Here is a 23688-nt window from a genome sequence, read left to right on the forward strand (position 1 = left end):
CCCCCCCCCCCCACAAAAGAGGTTTCTCTGGAGAAGGCAGGGATGTCCCTACGGAAGGAGGGCCCAGCACCCTGTGGATCCAGGACAATCTTGCTGTCACAGAACGGCCTGAACCCGAGAAATTCATGCAGCTTGAGAGTCCATCGGAAATGGGTCCTAACATAGCAGTATTGGGGGCGTTGGTTAGATGAGGACTTCACCTTGGAAGAGAAAATCAGGATCTAAAAATCAGTAGAATTTCCTCCTTTCATTAATTAGGACTAGTATTTAGGATACAGGAGCGTTTCAGCACGGATTCTTAGAATCAGCAAAGAGGGAATCAGTTGTTGATATTTTTTTTTCCATTGGAGAATGCATAATTTTTTTCATAAAAAGAAGTGATTGCATGATAAGATGTCATTCATGTAAGTTTGCCCTTTGCAGGGTGATGATAAGGAGTGTGAGGATAGAGCCATTTTGCAAAGACACGGGAGTCTGTTTTCAGCTCTCCTGCATGTAAGTGTGTTCATACGTGTAAAATGCACAGTCTCTGATCTAACTGTAATTCTGCCACTTGTTGGCTCTGCAACCTTAGATAAGTTGCTTGACTTCTCCAGGCCTCGGTGTCCTAATCTGTAAAAAGGGGCTAATCTTCGGATTGTGGAGAGGATTGCATGCAGGAATTTTGTAAAGCATGTAACTGTAAAGAGTCCAGTATATAATAACTCCTCAATAAATGTTAGGTTGTTATTACCATTATCATTTTTATTTCTAGACTAGCCTTATAGGTGAGTCTTGAACTTTTTCAGGCACATTTTAATCTTCAGGATTTCCCTTTGTGAAGTCCAGTGTGGATGTGGCCATTCCCATTTTATAGATGGGGAAACTGAGTTTCCTTGAAGTTCACTGACTTCTTGCAGTTACGGGGTTCCGTAGCAGAGCAGTGAGCAGTGGGCAGCCCCAGCCCTAGCAGGCAGGCCACCCATAGGCTGCTCAGTCTTCCATGGGAGCCTAAGTGGGCCAGGCCTTCCCCTTTTGAAGCTAACCTCAAATTAGAAGGGTCCTGGGAGCTGGGACCTCCTGGCGAGTGGTTGGGTTTCTGACATCAGGAGTGTGGGAAGTTGGGGAGAGACTTCACGGACATGTGGCTGGGGAATGTGGGTGGGCATGGCCCTGGCAAAGGATGTAGGGTCATTCCAAAAGACCTGCCTCGGGGAGGAGAGGGATCCTGTCATTTTGGACGATGGGTTCCCAGCCCTGTCTTCCTCTGGTGCCCTTGGAAACCTTAGGATCAGGTTCCGTTTGCCCTTGAATGTTTCCCAGGGTTCCAGGGTTTGGGAGATTTCTCCAGGGTTGACTCTGAACCTCTCTGCCTTTCATTTCCTGGAGTCCAGGTCTCTTAACTCCTTATGTCGTTAGGAAATTAAACTCCACTGTGTAGGCTGTGTGTCCACTGTCTGCCTTTCTCAGCACTGCTCCTTCCTCACTCCTCCCCAGCCTGTGGGCCTTCTTGAGCCCTCCCGCAAACAAACTCACTCCTGCCTCAGGGCCTTTGCACCTGACGTTCCCTCTGCTGGAATGTTCTTCCTTAGATTGTCCCTTGTCTGTTTCCTTCTCATCCTTGAGGTTGGAGCCCAAGTGGCACCTCCTCAGGGAGGTCTAAGAGAATGGCCTTGGCTCATCTCTGGATCTTTGCTTCCCCTAAAGGCTAGAAAAACCCAGTTGAAGTTACAGAGCAAGTGTGGAAGAAGTGGTGGAATGTGAGAGCAATAGTTGTAGCACCCTGGGTTGTTGTAGTGCTGAAATAAGTGTGTTCATACATGTAAGACCCTCAAACGTGGTTAGCATCCAGTAAGTGTTAGCTATTATTTTGTTGTTCTATTGTTATAGCAAACTCATTATCCTTTGAGGGTTTGGTCTGTGTGTTGAGCGGCCTCCAACGTGGCCCCTAAATCTCCATCTCCTATTATTCACACTCTGCCGTTCTCTCCCCTGGACTGTAGGCTGGCCATAATGACTCACTTCTGATGAATGGAATGAGGAGGAACAGAAAGTGACCTAGACTCTCAGTCATGAAAGGATCGTGGTGGGTGTTCTCTTTCTCTGTGATCGCTCGCCCTAGAGCGTTAGCTGCCATGTTGTGAGGCAGCTCTGTGGAGAGGCCCATGTGGTAAGAAGGTAACAGAGGTCTCCAGCCCAGAACTGTGTCAGTGGATCCTCTGTGCTCCAGATGACTGGAGTCCCGACTGGCCGTTTGTCTGCAGCCTCATGAGAGACTCAGAGTCAAATTAGCCATATTTGTTACCTGAAAGGTTAGTGGTTTAACACACTAAACATTCACGTCTCACACAGTTTCTGTGGGTCAGGAATTCGGGAGCAGCTTAGCTGGGTAACTCTTCTGGCTCTGGGTCTCTCATGAAGTCGCTGAGGAGCTGCCAGCCAGTCTACAGGCCATCTGAAGGTTTGCCTGGGGCCAGAGGCTCTGCTTCAAGATGGCGCCCACATATGGCTGTTGGCTGGAGGCCTCCATTCTTCACCATGTGGGCCTCTCCGTAGGTAGCCATGACAGGTGGCATCCCCCGAGTGTGTGGTCCTGAGAACTGTAGGTAAAAGCCACAAGAGCTTTTATGAACTAGTCTTGGAAGTGCTATCCCATCTCTTTTACTCTGCTGTGTGTAGTCTCTTGGTCACAACCCTGATGGAATGTGGGAGGACACTCTACATGTATCAGGTGTTGTGAGTACCAGGAGGTGGAGTTCACTGGGGCTCATCTCAGAGGCTGCTGGTCACACAGCTCTTCCGAGCAATGTTGCTGTGAACCCTGTTGGAAAGTCTTCTGGTACATATGTGCTGGACGAGTGGAGGTGCTGGGTCGTGAGGTCCCCCTCTCTTGTTTTCCTCTCAGTCCTCTCTCTTTTTAAAAGATTTATTTGAGAGAGAGTGTGCACATGCTTACGAGTAGGGAGAGGGGCACAGGAAGAAGCAGACTACCCACTAAGCAGGGAATCTGGTGGGGACTCGATCCCAGGACCCTTGAGATCATGACCTGATCTTAAGGTCACTTAAGGCTTAAGTGACAAGCCACCCAGGTGCCCCTCTTATTCATATATCCTGGAGCTTGTTCTCCACAGTACCTGCAGACTTCCTCATTCTTTTTCACAGCGACATAGTTTTTCATTCCTTGAACGGAAATTTGTTTAGAATTGTCGCAACGGTCCTGCAGTTAAGATTCTTGTAGCCATGTTTCTCTGCCTGTGTCTGAGATGTTCCATGTATTAGGATGTCCTGGGTATGAGGATGTCGTATGTGTGAGGACGTTCCTAGCAGGGGAGCCTTTACCCATACACAGAAGATCATTTCCCTGCCCTGCCTCCTTGCCGTGCAGAGTTCTGGGGCTCAGAGAAGGTACTGTACACAGAGCGGGGTACAGCTGTGTTCGACTTGAATTTCCTTCCCCACTCATAAGTTGTCGATGAGATGTCTCTGTGCTTCAGCCCCTGTGTGTTGCTGTAATGAAAAGATAACACCAAACATTAGTTCACTGTAGCTTTCCTAGCAACTTCATAGCAAGGCACGCTCATCTGAGCTTCATGATAACCCCTGAAGGTTGACCCCTGCCCAGTTTTCAGAAGAGGGGGAGACCCTCACCCAGGCTCCCACACTGAATTTGTAGCCCCGTGCCCTTTTGTCTGCAGATTCTAGGTGTGGCCATGAAAACCTGATCAAGAGGGTGCTTGGTGCTGGGGGCACCTGACTTGGGGAGTCTTCTATGTATGAGTTCAGAAAGTTTTTTGCTTGGGCCTCCCTGGGGAGGAATGGGGGTGTCGGGTGTAGACCAGTGTATTAGTGTGCACGGGCTGCTGTAACAAAACATCACAGGCTGGGGAGCTTAGCGAGGACACTGTTTGCTCACAGTCTGGAGTCTGGGAAATCCAAGATCAAGGTGTGGGCAGATTCAGTTCTTGGCGAGGACTTCCTTCCTGGTTTGTAGACAGCTGCCTTCGGGCCGTGGCCTCACATGGCAGAGAGACGGAGAGCTCTGGGTGTCTGTTCCTCTTTTTATAAGGACACTAATCCTTTGCTGGGTACCCCACCCTCGTGACCTCATCTAAACCTAATTACCTGCCAAATGCCCCACCTCTAGATACCATCACGTTGGGGGCTAGGACTTGAGCGTATGAACTTGGGGGAGGGTCACACATTAAGTCCATAACAACCAAGAGTGCGAAACTGTGGCTCGTGGCCCGAGTTTGTTGTGTAGACGTGTGTTGTTTGACCAGTAGCTGAGTTAGCTTGGCCAGCGCAGGGTTTCTGATTTTGAGATAATTTCAGACTTACGGAAAAGTTGCAAATACAGTACAGAGTTCCCGTACCCCCTTCATCCAACTTCCCCTTAAGTTAACATTTTGTAGAAAGGTAGTAAACGACCACAGCGAAGGAATTAGTCTGGACGTGATGCCATTAACTAAACTACAGAATTTACTTGGATTGCACTGATTGTCCCACTCGTACCCTTTTTTCTTCCCAAGATCCCATCTATGATACCATGTTGCCTTTAGGTATCACATCTCATTCTGTTCTAGTCTCTGCCGATTCCTCAGTCTTTCCTTTGTCTCTCACGACCTTGACACTTGTGAAGAGTACCGGTCAAGTATTTTATAGATTGGCCCTCATTTGGGTTTGAGGCTCCGCGTTATTGGGAGGGATAGGTCGGGGGCGATGTGTCTTTCTCAACACGTTGTATCAGGGACCCACGGAGTCAGTATTTACTACTGATGTTGTTAACCACGGTCACTTGGCTAAGATGGCAAAAGCCAGGATTCTCCACAGTACGGTTACGATTTTTTCCCTTTATAATGACTAGATATCTGGGGGGAGATTCTTTGAGACTGTGGAAATATCTTGCTTTTGCTTCAGTTTTCACCCACTAATTTTAGCATCCATGGGTGTGTGTCTTGCCTGGGGCAGTTCCTACTGTGATGTTCTAATGGTGAATTTCTATTTTCTTCATTCCTTCTATTTTTATTAATGGGAACTTTTCTGTAAGGAAGCATTCTCCCCTATTGACTTGTTGATTCATTCAGTTATTTATATCAGGATGGACCCATAAGTCAGTGCTATCCTTATTTATTTTGTCCAAGTGGTTCCAGCTTTAGCCACTGGGAGCTCTTTCCACTTGGCCCCTCTGCCGTTTGGAGATGCCTTCAACCTCTTTTTAAAAAGAAATTTTATTTAAAAAAAAGTTTTTTTTTAAAGATTTTATTTATTTGTTTGACAGAGACAGCCAGTGAGAGAGGGGACACAAGCAAGGGGAGTGGGAGAGGAAGAAGCAGGCTTCCAGCGGAGGAGCCTGATGTGGGGCTCGATCCCAGAACGCCGGGATCACGCCCTGAGCCGAAGGCAGATGCTTAACGACTGCGCTACCCAGGCGCCCCTAAAAAGAAATTTTAAAAAAATTAATGATTTAATTTATTTTTATTATTTATTTATTTAAAAAAAGATTTTATTATTTTATTTGTCAGAGAAAGAGAGAGAGAAAGAGCATGAGCAGGGGGAGCAGCAGGCAGAGGGAGAGGGAGAAGCAAGGAGCCTGATGTGGGACTCGATCCCAGGACCCTGAGATCATGACCGGAACCGAAACCGAGTCAGACACTCAACTGACTGAACCACGTAGGCACCGCTGCCTCCATTCTTCTAAAAAAAAAAAAATATATATGTATATATTTCTTTCTCTTACTTTTTTGCACTACATATATTTCAGGCCCATCTTGTATTTTATGTGTCCCAGCCCTGGGATCAGTTAGTTTTCCAAGGAGCTCTGGTTCTTTTTTTTTTTTTTTTTTTTTTTTTTTTTTTTTTGGAAGATGGTGTTTAGAAACCTTGATCTGGGCGCTACTGCATGTCACTGTTCCCGGGCTCCAGGGGAGAGAGCGAGGGGACGCACGTATACAGACTAATTAATTCGTGCTTACACCAGCTCTATGCCTGTAGCATTGTCTCTGAATACATCTTTAAACAACAACCCTGAGTTCGTATTGGTACCCAGTGCAAGATTTTTTTCAAGATTTAATTTAAAAAATTCTTGTACAAGAAACATGACATTTTGGGGTGCAGAGTTTTATGTGTTTCAGCACACGTAGAGTTGCATTCCTACACTGCAATCCGGATACAGACCACCAGGACACTCCTTAGTGCGGCAACGGAGAGATACCGCCACAGGTGCAGCCCCTGCCGACCCCTCATCTGGCTTCTGTCCCCGGAGTGTTGCCGTTTCCAGAACATGTATCTGCCACGTGAGCAGAGTCACGGTGTGCAGCCTTTGAGACGGGCTTCCTTCATTCAGCACGAAGCCTCTGGGATTCACCTGTGTTGTTGTGCGCATCTAGAGCGTGTTCTTTTATATTGCTGAGCAGTGTCCCCTTGTTGGCATAGGCCAGTTGTTCACCCATTGGCCTGTAGAAGGACGTACTCATTGTTTCCACCTTTTGGCAGTTATCAACGGAGTCGCTGTAAACAGTGGTGTACAGGTGAGCGTACGTGTTGATTTCTCTAATGTCGACGCCCAGACGTGGATGTTTAACTTCACGAGACACTGCCAAACAGTTTTCCAAAGTTGCCGGACCGTTCCACATTCCCGCTGGCAACAACTGAGACCCTGTGGTTTCCCATCCTTGTCGGCACTTGCTGTCGTTGGGTTTTTTAAAAGCCGTTCTCACAGAAGGACAGTGCTATCCCACTGTGGTCTCATTTCATTTCAGGTATATTCCCGAATGTCTGATGAGGTTGAGTGTCTTTTCCTGTGCCTCTTTCCCATTCGTATATCCTCCTGGGTGAAGCACGTGTTCTGGTCTTGTACCCGTTGTTTTAAATTGCTTGTTTTCTTCCCGTGGAATTTAGAGTTATATTTTACATGCAGAGCTTCAGTCAGCTGCGTCTTCTGCAAATATTTCCCCCGGTCTCTAGCTTCTCTTTTCCTTTTCTTAACAGCATCTTCTGCAGAGCAACGGTTTAAAATGTTAATCAATCACTTATTTCCTCTCCCGGAGCTTGCTTTAATGTCCTGAGAACTTTTTGCTTAAGCTCAGGTCCCAGAGATTTTCTCCTACGTTTTCTTCTAAGGGTTTTGTAGTTTTACATTTAGCTCCGTGATCTGCCATCCACCTCGAGCTAACTTTTGTATAAAGTGTGTAGTTTAGGTAGAGGGTCATTAATTTGCATATGACGTCAGCGGTTCCAGCCCCATCTGTTGAGAAGACTGTCCTTTCTCCGTTGAAGGGTCTTTGTGTCTTTGTCAGGAATCAGATGGCCATATTTGTATGAATCTGTTTCTGGACTCTTCATTCTGTGCCTTTGATCTAGTGTCTGACCTTTGGCCAGTACCATACCGTCTTCATCACTGTAACTTCAGAGTAATTCTCAAAATTAGTAGTGTGATTCCTCCAACACTGCCTTTTTCAGTATTGTATTGGCTCCTGTAGTTTCTTTGCCTTTCCATATACATTTTAGAACGAGCTAGTACGGGGTTTTAAAAGTGGGAAAAATGGGGGCGCCTGGGTAGCGCAGTCGTTAAGCGTCTGCCTTCGGCTCAGGGTGTGATACCGGCGTTATGGGATCGAGCCCCACATCAGGCTCCTCTGCTGGGAGCCTGCTTCTTCCTCTCCCTCTCCCCTGCTGTGTTCCCTCTCTCGCTGGCTGTCTCTCTGTCACATAGATAAATAAAATCTTTAAAAAAAAAATGAAAGTGGGAAAAATGATCACAAAAATCTCGATCCCCAGTCCCTCTTGAACAGCAGAGAGCTCTGGCTGCGCTCCTGCCTGCTGACCGTTGATGGGAGCGGAGTAGCGGCCACCCGTTGCGACGAGCGTCTGCGCTCCCATGTGCCACAGTCCTCCCCGCCTCCCTTTTGTGCCACCTGGTCGGCTTCACTCGTTCACCCTACATGTGTGGCTCCGTGGGCACTGCACTGGGATTGGCAGCCCCCAGGGTGGGCTGCTGGGGGGCGTCTCTGGCTGTGGGATCTGCAGTATTGATAATCCTGATAATGACGATGATGGGGCAGTCCCAGTCAGAGCTGTGCTGTGGGTTGCTGTTTGCAGCCTTGCTGCTGCTGCTGCTTTTTTCTTTTTCTTTTCAGTCTCGATTCTCATCCACACCTTTTCCTCAGATCTTTGCTGCTACAGGTTACTACTTCATTGCGCGCCCATTTTACAGATGAGGAAGCCGAGTCTCAGAGCTGAAACGGCCGGTCTAGGCCCTGCATTCTGTCAGAGTCCACTGGATGCGGTTTTGGCTGCCTGGGGACTGAGGGCAGAGACCCTGCCAGCAGGTTCTCCGCTTCCCCAGCCGGCTCTGTGCTGTCAGGGTTCCTTCTCCAGATGTTTGGGATGGAGCCATTTACTTCCCCGCAGGCCCTCTCTGTAGATGACTCTGGGTGGTGGGGGTGGGTGAAAGTCCGGCCCCCTGGCCAGCCTTGAGGAGGGCGGGTTAACAGCTTTCTGTGTTTGGCTGCCTGGGGGGGATTCCAGTGAAAGCCGGCACACCCTCAGGGGAATGGTGGGGTGTGGCGGGGCGGGACCCTGGGCCACAGGCTTGAGGCTGGAGAGTTGAACTGGGGACTCCGTGGCTTTTCCAAGGCAGGCTGCGATTGCGGTGATGAGACACTTACTGAGTGCTCCGTGTGGCGTGGTGGGTTTTGGTGTCAGAAACTGCAGTTTCAGGACCATCTTGAGTACCTTGCAGGCAAGTTGCCTCACCTCCCTGTGCCTCGGTTGCTCCCCTGTAACAGAGCCGTTGATACACCTCACAAGGTCGTGAGGACGAGGTGAGCCAGTGCAGTTGAGTGTCTGCTCCGTACGATGCACTCAGGAGACCTTGGCCACTGTTGTTACCACTCTAACAAACACTGGAGGAACATTTGCTGACTGGACCAACCCCAGGCCCTTTGTACACCAGAGACAGGGTGATGGGTGGTTAAGAGGCCCGGCATGGCGGTCAGCCTCTCTGACTCTGCCCCTCACTACGTGTGACGCTTTACGTCTAGTGCCTCAGCTTTCTCATCTGCGAAATGGGGTTACTACATAACTGCACCCACCTCCAGAGAAGTAAATCCGATCACGGCACATAAAATACAGGGTTCTCTGTAAATGCTTGCTGCTCTTATTTTTGTGTGTTAATGCTGAATTCTCAGGTGTCCCTCCGTGGTACGCCTAGCCTCCCTTCCGGAGAGGACATGGAAGGCCCGGAGAGGCCAAGTGAACCACTCAGGAACCCAGGGCGGGGCAGGGAAGGGAGGCCTGGGCCTCTAGTCCTGCAAGCGGTGCCCGCTGGACTTTTCTGAGGGGCCGTGAGTCACGCTGCTTTAGAGAGGAGCCTGGGAACCCCCTGCCTTGACTCCCCCTCTGAAGCGGTGCCTGCCTGGCCTCCGGGCCCCAGCTGCTGGTTGCCATGGAGCCCAGCTGCCATCCCACCCCACCGTTGCTAGGCAGGCGTCTGGTTGCCAGGCGCCACCTCCTCAGACACCTTAGCTTTCAGAGAGCCTGTTTCAGGCTGTCTGAGGGGGGCTGGGTCCTTGGGGGCCCAGCTGACACTGGAACCTGGAGGTTCGTTCTCAGGGGCAGAGGCTTCAGAGCAGCCCTGAGGCTGGGCTCTGGGGTGCCCCAGCCTCTTGTTTCAGTGTCTCAGCATGCTCCTCACTGGACCCTCATGGGAGGCTGGGTAGGGCTTGCGTCTCCATTTTATGGATGGGGACAGATGAGGCCCAGGGAGCTGAGGGGAGGGTCCGATGCGGGGGTGTGGGGGTTGGTGTCAGGGCTTGGAGGCCTTTGCCCTGCCCTGGGGGAAATGGGGCTGCACTCACCCTCCAGCCCTGAGGACTCGGACTTTTCCCTGGCTTGTCAGAGCTGCTGAGTGACCCGTCATGCTTAGGTCAGAGTCCCGTCTCCTTAGCCTGCACGATCTGGCTCCTGTGTGCCTTTCAGCCAGAGTCCGTGAAGCCCGCCTCCAGGGTCACCTTGCCCGGGCCTGCCACTCACCTGTTTGCTCTGCTTCAGCCACCATGGTCTCCTTGCTGTTCCTGAGACACACCGAGCAGGCCCCTGCCTCAGGGCCTTTGTACGTGCTTGGGCTGTGTTCTCCCCTGGTATCCCAATGCTCATTCCTTCTTTTCATCTAGGTCTCAACTGGTTGTCCACTTAGAGAGGCCTTCCCCTTCATACTTCCCTTACCCACTGGAGTTTCTTCATAACACGTGTATCCGGTGTCCCCAGGCCTAGAACAGTAGCTGGCCGTTTGGAACGCTCAGTCTGTGCTTTGTTGAGTGAGTGAACGAATGCACTCCCAGTGTTATCAAGGACGCGGAGGCAGTGTGTCCTGGGAGGTGTGAACAAGAAACGGTGTGAGCAAGAGTATGGTGACTGGCTTGTAAAAATGCGGGCCAGCAGGCGCCCTTTCACCCCAAAGCTGACAAGAAACTGCCTTCTGGTTGCCTGCCACCCAGACCCCTCACCTCTTTCTCGAAGCCCCTGCCTCCAGCACTGCTGTTTCAGACTAAATTTGGCCTCACTGTGGAAAAACACTCTTGCCCCGTGGCAGACTGGGAGCCTGTGCATTTTCATAGTTCCCGTTTTGAACGGGTGGAAAATCCCAGCAGGGATGGCCAGGGTGGCTGGGGGCAGGAGGCTCCCCGGGAGCCGGTGCTCCAGGCTTGTGGTTTTAGCCCTGCGGGGCCCAGCCCCTCCCTGCCTGTCTGTTCCAGCCTCGCAGACAAAGCAGCTTTCACTGGGGCTCAGGGGAGGCACGCCGTGTTGGGGGAGGGAGGTCGCAGCTCCCTCTGGGTTTCCAGAGCTTCACAGCACCCCAGAAAGTTGGCACCGTCACCCCTGTTTATAGATGAGGAGACTGAGGCATAGAGAGGTGAAGTCACCAGCCGAACCACACAACAAGAAAGAGGTGGTTCTGGGACCTCACTCTGTCTGACCCCACGGTTCCACCATAGAAGCCGTGCCGCCTTCATTCCTGGACTCTGTCCCTGCCGGCTGCGGAGAGTGAGGGGAGATACCAAGGAAAGTGGAGAATGCACAGAGGTACCCGTTTTCCCTCCTTAGCTCCTGTCAAACTCCTCAGCCTCTTGGCTTCAGTTTTGGTGTGCCTCCTCCAGGCAGCCTTCCCTGAATGCCATGCTTTTGCCTGGGTCCCCTTGCCCAGTCCTGCTTCTTAGAGCTCAACACGATCGCACTTGAATCCACACTGTGCGATGATTTGCTGACAGTCTTGTCTTCCTTGCCAGATGGGCTTGCATGGAGGCTGAGACTTAAAATGTCCCAAATTGAACTCTCGCTCTACCCCCAACCCCCAATCCACAGTCTTTCCTGTCTCAGTAAAAGTGACCTCCTTCCAGAAAGTGTCTCAGGCCAGATACCAGGGAGTCAGCCTCCACTCCTCTCTCTCACCCCCCACAATCCCATCCATCAGCAATCAGTGAAGTCTAAGGTGGCTCTGCCACCTTGGGAGGAACCTGACCATTTCTCCCCGTGCCACACCCCCAGTCCTGGGCCAGTCCACTGCCGTTTCCCACCCGGGCTGTGGCAGGAGCCTCCCCGCGGGACTCCCCGTGTCCATTCTCTGCACACAGCCAGGTGGGCCTTGTGGCCACTCCCCCACTAAATGTAGGTGTCAGCCCATATGTCACCTCCTCGGTAAACATCTGCTGAATGAATGCACCAGGATTCTGTCCCAGGAAAGTTCCTTCACCTCTCTGTGCCTGGCATGCGGCTAGTGACTTATATGGTTAGTGGCAGTCAGGAGAGGGGTTAGCGCAGGGCACGTGGAGGCCAGGGGCAGGGCCTCAGCTCTGCCAGAAGAGGCTTTGGCAGGATGTGGGAGCCAGATGCCAGGGTGAAAAGCTGGAACTTAACAATTGTTGTGGACATTTATGGAGTGCACACTGTGCGCCGGGCCCTGGCCCAGGAACCACTCCGTCTGTAGATCTTTCCTTATTTAAATCATCATAGCAGCCCTCAAGGTAGGGTACTGTTTTGCCCATTTTCCAGATGACGAAAACCGAGGCCAGTGACAGTAGTGGCTTGCCCATGGACACACAGTTGCTGAGTTGACTTGTTTGATTTCTCCAGACAACTTCTTCCTCTGCCTCGGGGTGCTGCCACGTGGCCATCCGTGGCTGCACAGCAGCGGGCAGATAAGTCCTAGCCCAGCCCGAGCTGCCGCTTCCTCTTTCCTCGGCAGACATGCAATGATTTGTGTCACTGTCACCATTCCTCCTGCCGGGTTCGTCGACTTCCTTTTCAGCTTGATGTGGTGGGAAGTTCTGCAAAGTCAAAAAGGGAACTGGGGCTTCTGTTCGAAGCTGGGTCCGTGTCTTGTGGCTGGTGGCCAGGGGCAAGATTTGGGGCATGGGGATGCCGTCCTCTGATGGCACATCTCACCTACAGATGTGTCTGCAGACTTATGCCTTCCTTCCGCCATGAGTCCCCTGCCGTATTCCCAGGGGTTTGGCTCTAGCGCTGGGCCACAGGCTAGGGCATCTCTCCAGCAGGCAAGGTCCAGCAGTGACATTGGGATGTGTGTCACCGAGGGTCCCAGGAACAGGGCTGGCCTTATTGCCAGGAATGGCTCTGTCACAGGCTGTAGACTGATGACTCCTCTTGTCCCGTCTTGGGGGGGTGGGCGCTCTGCCAGGGCATTCCTGTGCTGTCTGAGAAACTTGGTCCAGCGTTCTGGAACCCTGATTTTGCTCGGGGATGTGGTTGGACACATCTGTAGGAAAATCAAACACAGTTAATAGCAATCATGAAACATGCTGCGTGCTTGGTGCCTGCCAGTACGTGGGCTCCCGCCCCAGCGCACAGGGTCCTGCCGAGGTCACATGGGTTCTTGTTAACAGCCCTCAGGACTGTGGTCAGGGTCGAGTCAGTTCTCCAAGAGCATCGGCCTTACATGTTTCACGGTCTGGGCCTCAGTTCTTCTGAGCGCTGGTGGGGCTGCACCCACGATAAGGCTTGACCTCGATGCCTTTCGTGGCATTTGGGGGCGGTGACCTAGTGCAAACCCTCCGGTGGATCGTTCAGCAGACTTATTAGCAGGAGCCTCCCAAACACGATGCCCCCGGGATTGCGGGACCCCGCGCTTGTAAACGGAGTCTAGAAACAGTCCTCAGCGTGGGGAGCGGGGTAGGGGCTCCTGTGTGCCCTGGTGTTCCTCAGAGCACCGTGGGTGAGAATCCAAGGCTGGAACAAGCCGAAAGTCCCCAAGTGGTGAAGGAAACAAGCTACGCCCCCTTCTTCAGTCACCAGGGAAAGGGGACACCCCAGACCACGTACAGCCTGGGATGACAGCTGCCACCTTGGGAGCCACGTGGGAGAAGGCACCAGCGGTGACAAGCCCAAGTATTTGCTGTGGGGGCTGCTGCATTTCCAGTTTTCTTAGGATCGTATCAGTTCTCTTGATGGAAGGCAACTGTACACATTCAAACCGAGTCAGACTCGGCCAGTGCTTCCTGAATCTCAGGGCCCATCACAGTGTACTCAAGCATATTGATTGATTGATTGATTGATTTATAGATTTTATTTATTTATTTGACAGAGAGAGAGACAGCCAGCGAGAGAGGGAACACAAGCAAGGGGAGTGGGAGAGGAAGAAGCAGGCTCCCATCGGAGGAGCTTGATGCGGGGCTCGATCCCAGAACGCTGGGATCACGCCCTGAGCCAAAGGCAGATGCTTAATGACTGAGCCACCCAGGCGCCCCATGTCAAACATATTTAAAGATGCATTTCCATCCCACTGAATTGGAGCCTCTGAANCCATGTCAAACATATTTAAAGATGCATTTCCATCCCACTGAATTGGAGCCTCTGAATAGCAGGGCCCAGGAATTGGCTTAGTCTGATCTTGGCTGTTTGTCAGGATCTTCTCTGTCCTCCTCTTCTGGGCAGCCCTCCCTGACCACCTGCCCCATTCCCGAGTTCCGCAGGCGCTCCAGTCCTTCAGGGTTCTCTGCGAGCTTTGACAAAGGCACAGGTTCCCTGGCCTTCTCCAGACTTCTTGAGCCAGACTAGAACTTCCCGGGGCACCTCCTGGGCCAATGCGCCCTTTGAAAAGCTCCTCAGGTAATTTTTATGCCCAAGCTTTGGACATCAGACCCAGTGACGTAGGGATGGTTCCCGCCTGGCTTTTAAAACCAGGTTTCTGATTGTGCCTTTTCAGTTGTAAAAGTTAACACATACTTGTAACAGAGAACTGAAACAATGCCAAAAATAAGAGAGTGAATCCAATGTAAGCCTCCGGTTTACCTTCTTAGAGCCATAAGTAATTTATTGAGCACCTGCTGTGTACCAGGTGGCTGGGATGCAGTAAGTGCACAAGACAGACAAAAACCCTCACCCCCATTGAGTTTACAGCAGATAGACAGTGAAGATATTAAACAAGAGAAGTTTATAGTGTTAGTGGATGCTAAGTGCTGTGGGAGAAAGAAGCAAGGCGAGGTGACAGTGTCCTGGGAAAGGTGTGGCAGTCTTAAGTAGGGTGGTCATGGTGGACCTCCCTGAGGAGGTGATGGTTGAGTCAGGACCTGAAGGAGGGGAGGAAATGAGTTGGGTGGGCACCAGGGGATAGGTACAAAGGCCCTGTGGCAGGAGCCTGCTGGGGGTGTCCCTGGGAGGTCAAAGGGGCTAGTGTGGGAGCAGAGGAGAGGGAGGGGAGCCAGAGGGGATAGGAAGCTAGTGAGGTCAGGCCTTGAAAGCTGCAGTAAGGAGCGTAGTTTTGTCCCGAGAGTGGTAGCTGCTCTCGGAAGGTTTCAGGCAGGGCTGTGATGGTGAGATGGCCTGTGATACACAGGGCGTGCCCAGTGCTGCCGCTCCTGGAGACACCCCATAACCGATGTAGAGCGGGTGTTTGTGGATGTCCTTGTGCCTGTGGTGGGTGGGGGACACCCATCAAACACCCAGATAGGATCTCCTACAGTATTCAAGGCACATCTCGATCAGGGGAGAGCCCCTCCCGCCCCGTGCCTTCCCCTCCCCTACCACCCTAGGCCTTTTTGCTTCACAACCTCAGAGCAGACTTCCTGTTCTGGCATCTTCTCGGAAGCCGGGCCGGGGGGCAGTGGTGGAGGGGTGTGTGCGGAGGGCGGCTTGTCTCTCTGGCAGCGGGCCCCACGGGAGCCAGGGCTGCGTGGGTGGTGAGAGGGCCCGCGTCTGCCCGAAGCCAGAGGGGTGTGCTTGCTGCCAGGGCCTGCAAGACCCTCGTGTTGGCAAGGGGACAAACCTCTTTCTGTCACTTTGGTGACAATTTTTGGAATAGCTTTTATTGCAGTGTAACTGCGTACAGTAAGACACGCAAGTCTCCAGCATGCGTGGCCACGGGTCCACCTGTGCGTCACCACCAGGCGAAGATCTAGAACATTGACTGGCCCCAGAGGTCCCGTCAGGCCCCTTGCCAGTCAGTACCTTTGGCTTTTGGGTTAGAAAAGGAACGACTGCTGTAACCTCTTTATCAAGGGGCATTTTGTCAGCTTCTGGGTTTTGTGGCGTGAATCCCGCAGGAAGGACCCCGCTGTGGCTGACTACTTTGGCTCGGGCAGGGTATTCAGGACCCAGCCACGTCGTTGCGAGTGTCAGCAGCTTTTCTTCTGATTGCTGAGTTGTATCGCATCGTGTGAACACACCACACTTTGGCCATCCCCCTGGTGATGGGCATTTATGATTTTTAAAAAAATTTGAGTTTTTCTCGTGTTCCTTTCCCTGTGCTAAGCGCTTGATGGCACATGGAATGTTTTCTTTAATCCTCAAAAGAATCGTCCGAGATAGAGGCTCTTCATTATCCTGTGTTACAGATGTAGAAACGGGATACCCAGAGGCTTATGCAACTTCCTTCCTTTCTTCTCTCAACAAGTCGTTTCTGAGCATCTTCTGTCTGCCTCACCCCATTCTAAGGGCTGTGGATACAGCGGTGAACCGGACACACAGACATCGCTGTCCTCAGGGAACTGGCCCTCCACGGAGGGAAGGATAGCTGGTCAATGCACAAAATACCATATAGATTGTGATAACTGCTTTCCAGGGACCTAAAGCAGGGTCGTTGTGGTAGCGAGTGACTGAGGGTGAGGGAGGCTGCTGCAGCCACGACGGTCAGGGATAGGCTGTTTGAGGAGGCAACATTTGACCTGTCCCGTGCTGTAAAGAGCTGGAGAAAACGTCTTCCAGGCTGAGGCAGCATCATGTGCAAAGGCCCTGTGGTGGGAATAAGCCTGGTGTGTCGGGCGGACCAGCCCATATGACTGGCGTGGAGGGAGACGCTCAGTTTCGGGGAAATGTCAGGAACATACAGTGTGGTCTGTATGTTGGGGTGAGGTTTTCCTTTATCAGGATGCGCTGACAGATAAAAATAATATCAGTGATGGTGACAGCAAGTGCTGACCTCTCCTAGGGCCTCATTCTGGGGTGGTGCTGAAGTTGAGGTTCATTATCTGTTTGATCTTCGGAGGTAGGTGTTTGAATCTCCGTTCACAGAAGAGGAAACTGAGGTTTACACTCTTGGGCCTTCCCCAGCTGGCAGGTGGGACTGGGGCCAGAGCCTCCCCCACTCTCCTGTTTCCTCCCTCCTTGGGGTCCCTGGGCCGTGGTTGAGTCCCCCAGGGAAGGAGCTGTGGAAAGACTCACTTGTAAAGTCTCTGGGGACCTGTCACTCTGTGGTGGTGCTGGTTGCTGTTCATTCGGCTGGAAGGTGGTGGGGGCTGGGAGCGGTTAGAGTGGGTGGGCCTGACCCCCCAACTCCAGAGCTGGAGTTCTGTTGTCTGACCCCTGCGACCCTTATTTCACAGAAGAGGGAATAGAGGATGGAGCACAGGAGTGGCTTCCCCAGGTCACATGGTGAGTCAGTGGTAGGGCTGCGTTTGGAACCAAGCCAGCAGGTCCTAAGCAGTAGGCATTGTATCGTACCCATTGTGCAGAGGGGGAAACTGAGGCCCAGAGAGGAGGAGTCAGTCTCCCCAGTGTACATCATTTCTTGTAATTCTCGTAGTGATCCTTGAAGTCAGCGTTACTGTTATTACTATTTTACAGATGAAGAAACTGAGCTCCAGGGAAAGGGACCTCCCCTCCCTCCCTTCCTCCCTCCCTCCCTCCCTCCCTTCCTCCCTTCCTCCCTCCCTTCCTCTTCCTCCCTTCCTCCCTCCCTTCCTCCCTTCCTCCCTTCCTTCCTTCCTTCCTTCCTTCCTTCCTTCCTTCCTTCCTTCATCAAAAGTGTACTGAATGCCAGGCACTGTGGTGCTAAGTGCTGGGCCTAAAGCCATGGCTAAAATAGAGTGATTGAAACAAGAATAAAACTGTGAGTAAGCAAGCTCTGGGAGCTCTCTGTTGGGTGAGGAAGACTGCCATTAATTGAATAATCTCAAAATCAAGGTTAAGTTCCAGCTCTGGTGGTGCTAAGTAAGGAGGGTATGTGGAGGGGTGCCCGGGTGGCACGTCGGTTAAGTGTCCGACTCTTGGTTTCGGCTCAGGTCATGATCTCAGGGTTGTGAGATGGAGCCATGCACTCAGCAGGGAGTCCGCTTCTCTCTCTCTCCCTCTGCCCCCCCCCCATGCTCAAGCTCTCTCTCTCTCAAAAAAAAAAGGTTATATGGAGCTACTGGAGTCTGTGTGGGCTGTGACCTCATTGGGAGGGCGGGGGAGGTGAATGGTTGTGAACTAGGTGAAGGGACGGAAATGAGGGTTGGAGGTAGAGGGAACCGTATGTGCCAAGGCCCGGGGCAGGTATAAGCTTGGTGTGTTTTCAGAACAGCCTGAAGAGCCTAGAGGCTGGGCTGGCTGCGGCATACTTTGGTGGTAGCAGTGAGGCTGGGTCCTACTTTTGGTTGTTACTCTCAGAGCAAGGGGGGAGCCATCAATAGACATGGTGGCATCGATGGAAGAAACTACATTTGCATTTTGTAAAGATCCGCTCTTGACTTGCCTGTTGTCACTCCAGCCAGGGATGTTTAAGCGACCTAGGCCTCCCAACCCCCGATCATCCCACCAGGCCACGCTGCTCTCCTACCCCAATGAACTTTGCCCAACTTCTGAACTCAAGAGGCAGAATAGTCCCATGGGAAAGACTTGATTCTGGAGTGCCATGGGCCTGGGCTCAGTCATGGCTCTGGCCTTTCCTCCTTGCATGACCTTGAGGAAATGACTCTACCCCGTGATCGCATTTCCTTGTCTGTGAAACAGGGATACAGCAGTTACCGCCTCATAGACCCTTGGCGTTGATATACAGTAAGTGCTTAATACACGCCGAAGCTCGTTCCTGTGGCCGTACTGCGCTGGAAGCACCAGCTCATATAGTCCACATAACTTGGTGTCCTGAGGTTTCCTTCATCTGATCTCACCAAATGGCTCCTTGCTTTCTAAACTCAGGGACTGAATGTAATTGGGTAGTTCAGCATAGTTTATATTATTATAATTATTATGATAATTATCATTATCAGACTGTCTGTCCTTAATGAATATTTGCTAAAAGAGACTGAGTGGTGGAGAAAGAAGTCATTTCACAGCTTACTGATTATAAGACTAATACATAGCCTATGAAATAGGGAGCTGTGCTGTGTAATAACATCTATTGCGTATTTGTAATAATTAACAATGAGGTGTTAGGACCGTGTCAGCTCTTACTGGAGATGCTTAGAGGTTTAGTTTTCTTTCCAGCGAGGTGGTTGTATTAGTTAACTTTTGCTGCTGTAACAAAATGCCACAAACTTGGTGACTGGAAACAACGGAGATTATTATCTTAGACTTCTGGAGGTCCAAAGTCTGAAATGGCACTTACAGGGCCACCATCAAGTTGTTGTGGAACACGGCGTGGCTGTGTTCCCCGTGGAGGCTCCAGGGAAGCATCCACTTCTTTGCATTTCCGGTCTCTGGAGTTGTCCTGCGTTCCTGAGCTCCTGGCCCCTTCCATCCTCAAGGCCAGCAGTAAACCGGTGGGGTCTTTCTCACACGGCACCACGCTGCTGCTGTCTTCTCCTGCCTCCCTTTTAAATTTCCCAGGGCCCTTGTGATGACGTTGGGCCCCTCTGGGTATTCCGGGATAACCTTCCCGTCTCGGGTTCATTAGCTTAATCGCCTCTGCAGGGTCCCTTCTACCATGGAATACCGCGTATTCACAGGCTTGGGGATGAGGATGAAGACATCATCTCATGGGCGGGGGTGGGGGGCGTCTTGTTTGGTTGACCACAGTGGTCAAGGGCAGGTGGGGCCTCTCTGTTCTATGGCATCTTTAGGCTCCCTCTGCAAGGTCTCCCTCCCTTCCCTTCCCACGCCCGGAAGGCCAGAGACTGTGCTGGACCATGCGGACGAAGGTGCCTGCCCTCGTGGGGCAGGGTGAGGATGGGGACAGCTTCATCGATGTGGCCCCATCACGAGTGGCACGTGGGTGGGTAGCCCTGGAAGCTGAGAGCACAAGACTAGGTCAGAGTGGATGCAGCCGGACAGTGTCTGGACGCTGATGGCGCAGAGGTCAGATCCCGGCTCCCTCCACCTGGCTGTAGGTGGTGGGGCTGGCACTTCCTCCACGGAGAACCTCGGTCTCCTTTTCTGTGAAGTGGGGTGAGGTGGTCTGGGATGAGGCGATGTGCGAGAAGCAGTGGGAATGTAGCCAACACACCCTAAATTTAAGACCCCCCCCAACTGCATCGGAGTGGCAAATGTCTGTGCCCTCGAGGCAGACGCTGCTCTTCCCGTGCCGAATTCCTTCCCTGGGGTCTGAGCAGGCGCTGGGAAAAATCACCGGAGGAAACTTCCGTGCAGAGCTCCGTCCCCTGGCCGTACCCTGAGTACCACTATTTTTACATTCTCTCACTTTTGTGTATTGTTTCCTGACTCTGCAAACACAATCCTTCACAGGCTGGGGAGGTGGGGCGGGGGGCCCCAGAAACAATTGATTGGGGAGAAGGAAAAAAAAAAGGCTGCTCTGAGGAAAAAACAAAACCTCTTGAAAGTCATTGTCTTCAGATGTCAAGTGTCAGCCCCTTGGAGAGGAGACCACATTCCACCCATTGTCCTGCCACAGACGGGCACAGGGACCCCAGGACGTCCCGCCACCCCGCCCTGCATCCTGGGGCCCCCCCGAGTGACTTGGTTTGCTTTGTCTGGGACATTCCGGCGGGAAATACCACCCAAAGCGGAGCCTGTTCCCAGCCACCGTCCTGGTCACTTGAGGCTTTTCCTCGCAACGGCCCCCCCACCCCCCGCACCACCGGGCCCCTGATCGGCATGGGCTGGTGCTGACAATAAGGGCTGATGCCCGTTTTGTGTTTTCTAGCGTATTTCACCTCAGCTTATCAAGGTGGGCACCGTGTGTGTGTGTGTGTGTGTGTGTGTGTGTGTGTGTGTGTGTGTGACAGCTTAGCAGGATATAATTCACGGACCGTCTGATTTACCCACGTTTAGTATGCAATACAGTGGTTTTTAGTATACTCACAGAGGTGTGCAACCATCACCACCATCTAACTTAAGGACATTTTTAGCACCCCCCCCCAAGAAATTCCACACCCATCAGCAGTTAGTCATTGTGTTTGCATCCCCATTTCGCAGGGAGAGAAACTGAGACGACAGAGGCTGTCCAGGGTCACGAGGCCAGTAAATGATGGAGCCTGGCTCTAGAGACGTTTTCTTCGCTCTGATGTAATGCAGTGGCTCTCAACTGGGAGACATTTCGTCCCCCAGGGGAAATTGGGCAATATTTGGGGGCATTTCTTGTCACAACTGAGGGCAGGGTTTGTTACGCTGTTTAGCGGGTGGAGGCAGGAATGCAGAACATCCCACCCTACACAGGACGCCCCCACAGCAATGACTTACCTGTTGAGATTTCAGCTGAATGAAATCTGGGGATGGCAAGCCCCGCCAGAATCCCGCTCCGAGGGCCCAGCCTTCAGGAAAAAACACCGAGGGGCCCGAAGGAGGGGGAGAAGTTGGGGTGAGGATAGGAAGGATCTCAGACCACGTTACAGGTCTAGGGGCCAAGAAAAAGGGGAGAGAAATTCCCAACAGTGTAGAAAGGACTTAGCAGGAACGAGATCTGTGTTCCATTAGTGATGCCTGCCCTGGGTGAGGGTGTGGGAACAGTGGGCTCTCAGTGGCCAGGCCTGCATCGAGGACTGGGATCTCATAGGCAAGTGCTCCTAGGCCCAGGTAGGAAGGTGAGTATAAGCAGCACGGTGGGTAGGGGAAAAGAGCAGCGCTGGCCCTGGGTGAAGATGGGACCTGTGGTCAGCTTTTCCAGAAGAAGCTAGGAACTGGGATTTTAATGGGAAATCTGGTATTGAGACCTAGGCCCGAATGTTCTCAAAGCCCACTGCTGGTCAGACGAAACATGCCTGTGGGTCACCAGTTTGAGAGTGAGTTTTAGCTTGATAGCATGCTGGAGGCTCTGCGGGAATCATTGTTGAAGAGCAGCAGGTTGTCGGTGAGTTCAGGGAAGAGTGCAAGCTGGGCCGCAGCCCTGGGATGGGGTGGGGTCTGTGTGGGGAAAAGTGTTGCCTTCCCTCTGTCCCTCCCCTCCCCCTATTATTGCATCAGCCTGTTCACAGCCGGTTGTAGCAACTTGGGTTTTGCTTCAGCTGTAACTTCCTCCACGCTCAGGGGTGGACTGTTGCTGGGTGAGAACTGGACACCTTTTTCAGGGCCTAGAAACTAGGTTGGGGGTAGGGAGAGTCTTTTCTGGATGATTTATGATTCCTCAACTAAACACAGATGATTTACCATGTGGTAGGCCCAATCCTGGGCTTTGGGGGTCCAGCGCTACCAGGTCAGACAAACATCATTGCCTTCCTGGAGCTGACAGTCTGGCACGCTAGCTGAACAATAGGCTGATAAATGGACACGCATACTATCCACAGCGACTATGGAGAACATAGGTCAGGAGCAGGGACAGTTTAGTTTGGATGGTCTTGGAAGGACTGAAGGTGCCTCAGGGCCTTTGCACTGACAGTTCCCTCTGCCTCGAATGCCTTTCCATCAGATAGCTGCAAAGCTGCTATCTCACCTCAGTCCCCGAGTATCTATCTGCTCAAATGCCATCTCATCGGAAAGGCTTTCCCTGACCATGTCGGTGAAATAGCTCCCCTACCCCATCCCTCTGTGTTTCCTGATCTGGCTTTATTTTTACTCCTAGCACTCATCCCTCACTGCCATCGCATTTTAAAATGCGTGTGTAACTGGTCTTGCCGCTGCTCCATGAGGACAGAGATCGGGCTGGTTCACTCAGTCACTGACATGTCATTGGCTCCTAGCACAGGGCCTGCCCGGTGTATAGCAGCTGTGTCGTAAGTGTTGAGTAAATGGGTGACTGCAGGAATGAGCGAACATGCCCGTAGCAGGGTCCTGTCCTGTGTGTCTGCAGGGCACACAGGGCCCTGGTAGCGCTGGTTCTCATGGAGAAGACTTGGTGATGGCTTTCTCCGCCGAGAATAAAATCATCCCCAGGGTCCTGCTTCCTTTTGTGGCCCCTGGCCACTTCTTCCAGGTTCTTCCAGGAAATCTTTGTAGTTGACAGAGTTTTTACCTGCATTATCTCACTTAAACCTCAACTGCCTGTTTTTTTAGGCACGGACACAGAGTCAGAGAAGTAGGGTGACTCACTGAGGTCACGTGGTTGGCAGTTGACAGGGCAGGATGGCAAGGTGTGCCACTAGTGACGGGGATGTGGCGGCCCACTACAGTTTATAAAGCCTTTCCTCTTTCTCGAAACTCCAGGAGACTTGGAAGCAGGCAGACAATCACGGAACTGTTTTTAAGGAAAACACAACTATCATAAGTGAAAATAATGTAGGACAAGTGTAAAAGTCCCTGGTGGATCGGAGGAGCTCTATAAATGGGGTTGATCCAATTCCAGAAGTTTCCTTAGGAAACACAGTGGGTTCGTATCTATCCACACCAGGGCTTGGGTTCCCAGAAGATACCCTGTAAACTCAAGGTGGGGCTGTGGAGAATATTCTAGCTGATGCTTGACTGAGCACTTCCTGTGTACCAGGCACCACTCGAAGTGCATGTTACCCGTGTTCGCTTCTATAATCCTTAGTGTAATCCTCTGGACTCGTTCTTTCCCCATTTCATGGAGGAGGGAACTGAGGCAGAGAGAGGGTAAGTAATTTGCTCAAGGTTGCACAACCTGACAGTGGCAGAGCTGAGATTTGAGCCTGCTGACCAAGCACATTGTCTGCGCTTACATTGTATTTCGTTTTAGGTTCACTGGAGCCTATGATGTCAGTGGTTTTGTTATTCCCATTCGCATCACAGATGAGGCACAGAGAGGCGGAGCCCCTGGTGTAGGTCACACAGTAGCAGGTGGTGAAGGCAGGACCTGAATCAGGTGGCGGGTTCCAACCTCTGAGCCTCAGCCACTTTATATACTGCTTCCCTGAGAGATGCAGGGTCCTTCCCGCATTTGAGGAGGGAGAGCAAAGAGCAGAGAGGGCTTTGGGGGGGGGGGCGAGGAGCATCTGGGAAGCGGCCCTGTCTCACGGGGAGTGTGTGTAGGTGCCCGGCCACGAGGCAGCCCTGGTACGAAACCACTTCCAGGTCTGACTGGGGCCTGCCTGTGGTTCTGCAGCCCCCCCTCAGACTTCAGCCCCCCACCCCCTGCAAGATGTTGCCGCTCATCGCAGTATTTCCATGTTTTAGCAGCCAGGAAGGCTGTCCTGGTGTGGACCGGGGAATGTCAGT

At 52.0% G+C, this 23688-nt stretch overlaps 1 protein-coding gene across 2 annotated transcripts in view; it reads left to right on the forward strand.

Annotated features, from left to right (window-relative positions):
* The window catches only part of PREX1 (phosphatidylinositol-3,4,5-trisphosphate dependent Rac exchange factor 1), a 186872-nt gene that overhangs the window by 41097 nt on the left and 122087 nt on the right, over positions 1–23688 (forward strand). The gene's annotated exons all lie outside the window — the stretch shown is intronic.

The sequence above is a fragment of the Ailuropoda melanoleuca genome, chromosome 13 (assembly GCF_002007445.2).
Source record: "Ailuropoda melanoleuca isolate Jingjing chromosome 13, ASM200744v2, whole genome shotgun sequence".
Classification (NCBI taxonomy): Eukaryota; Metazoa; Chordata; class Mammalia; order Carnivora; family Ursidae; genus Ailuropoda; species Ailuropoda melanoleuca.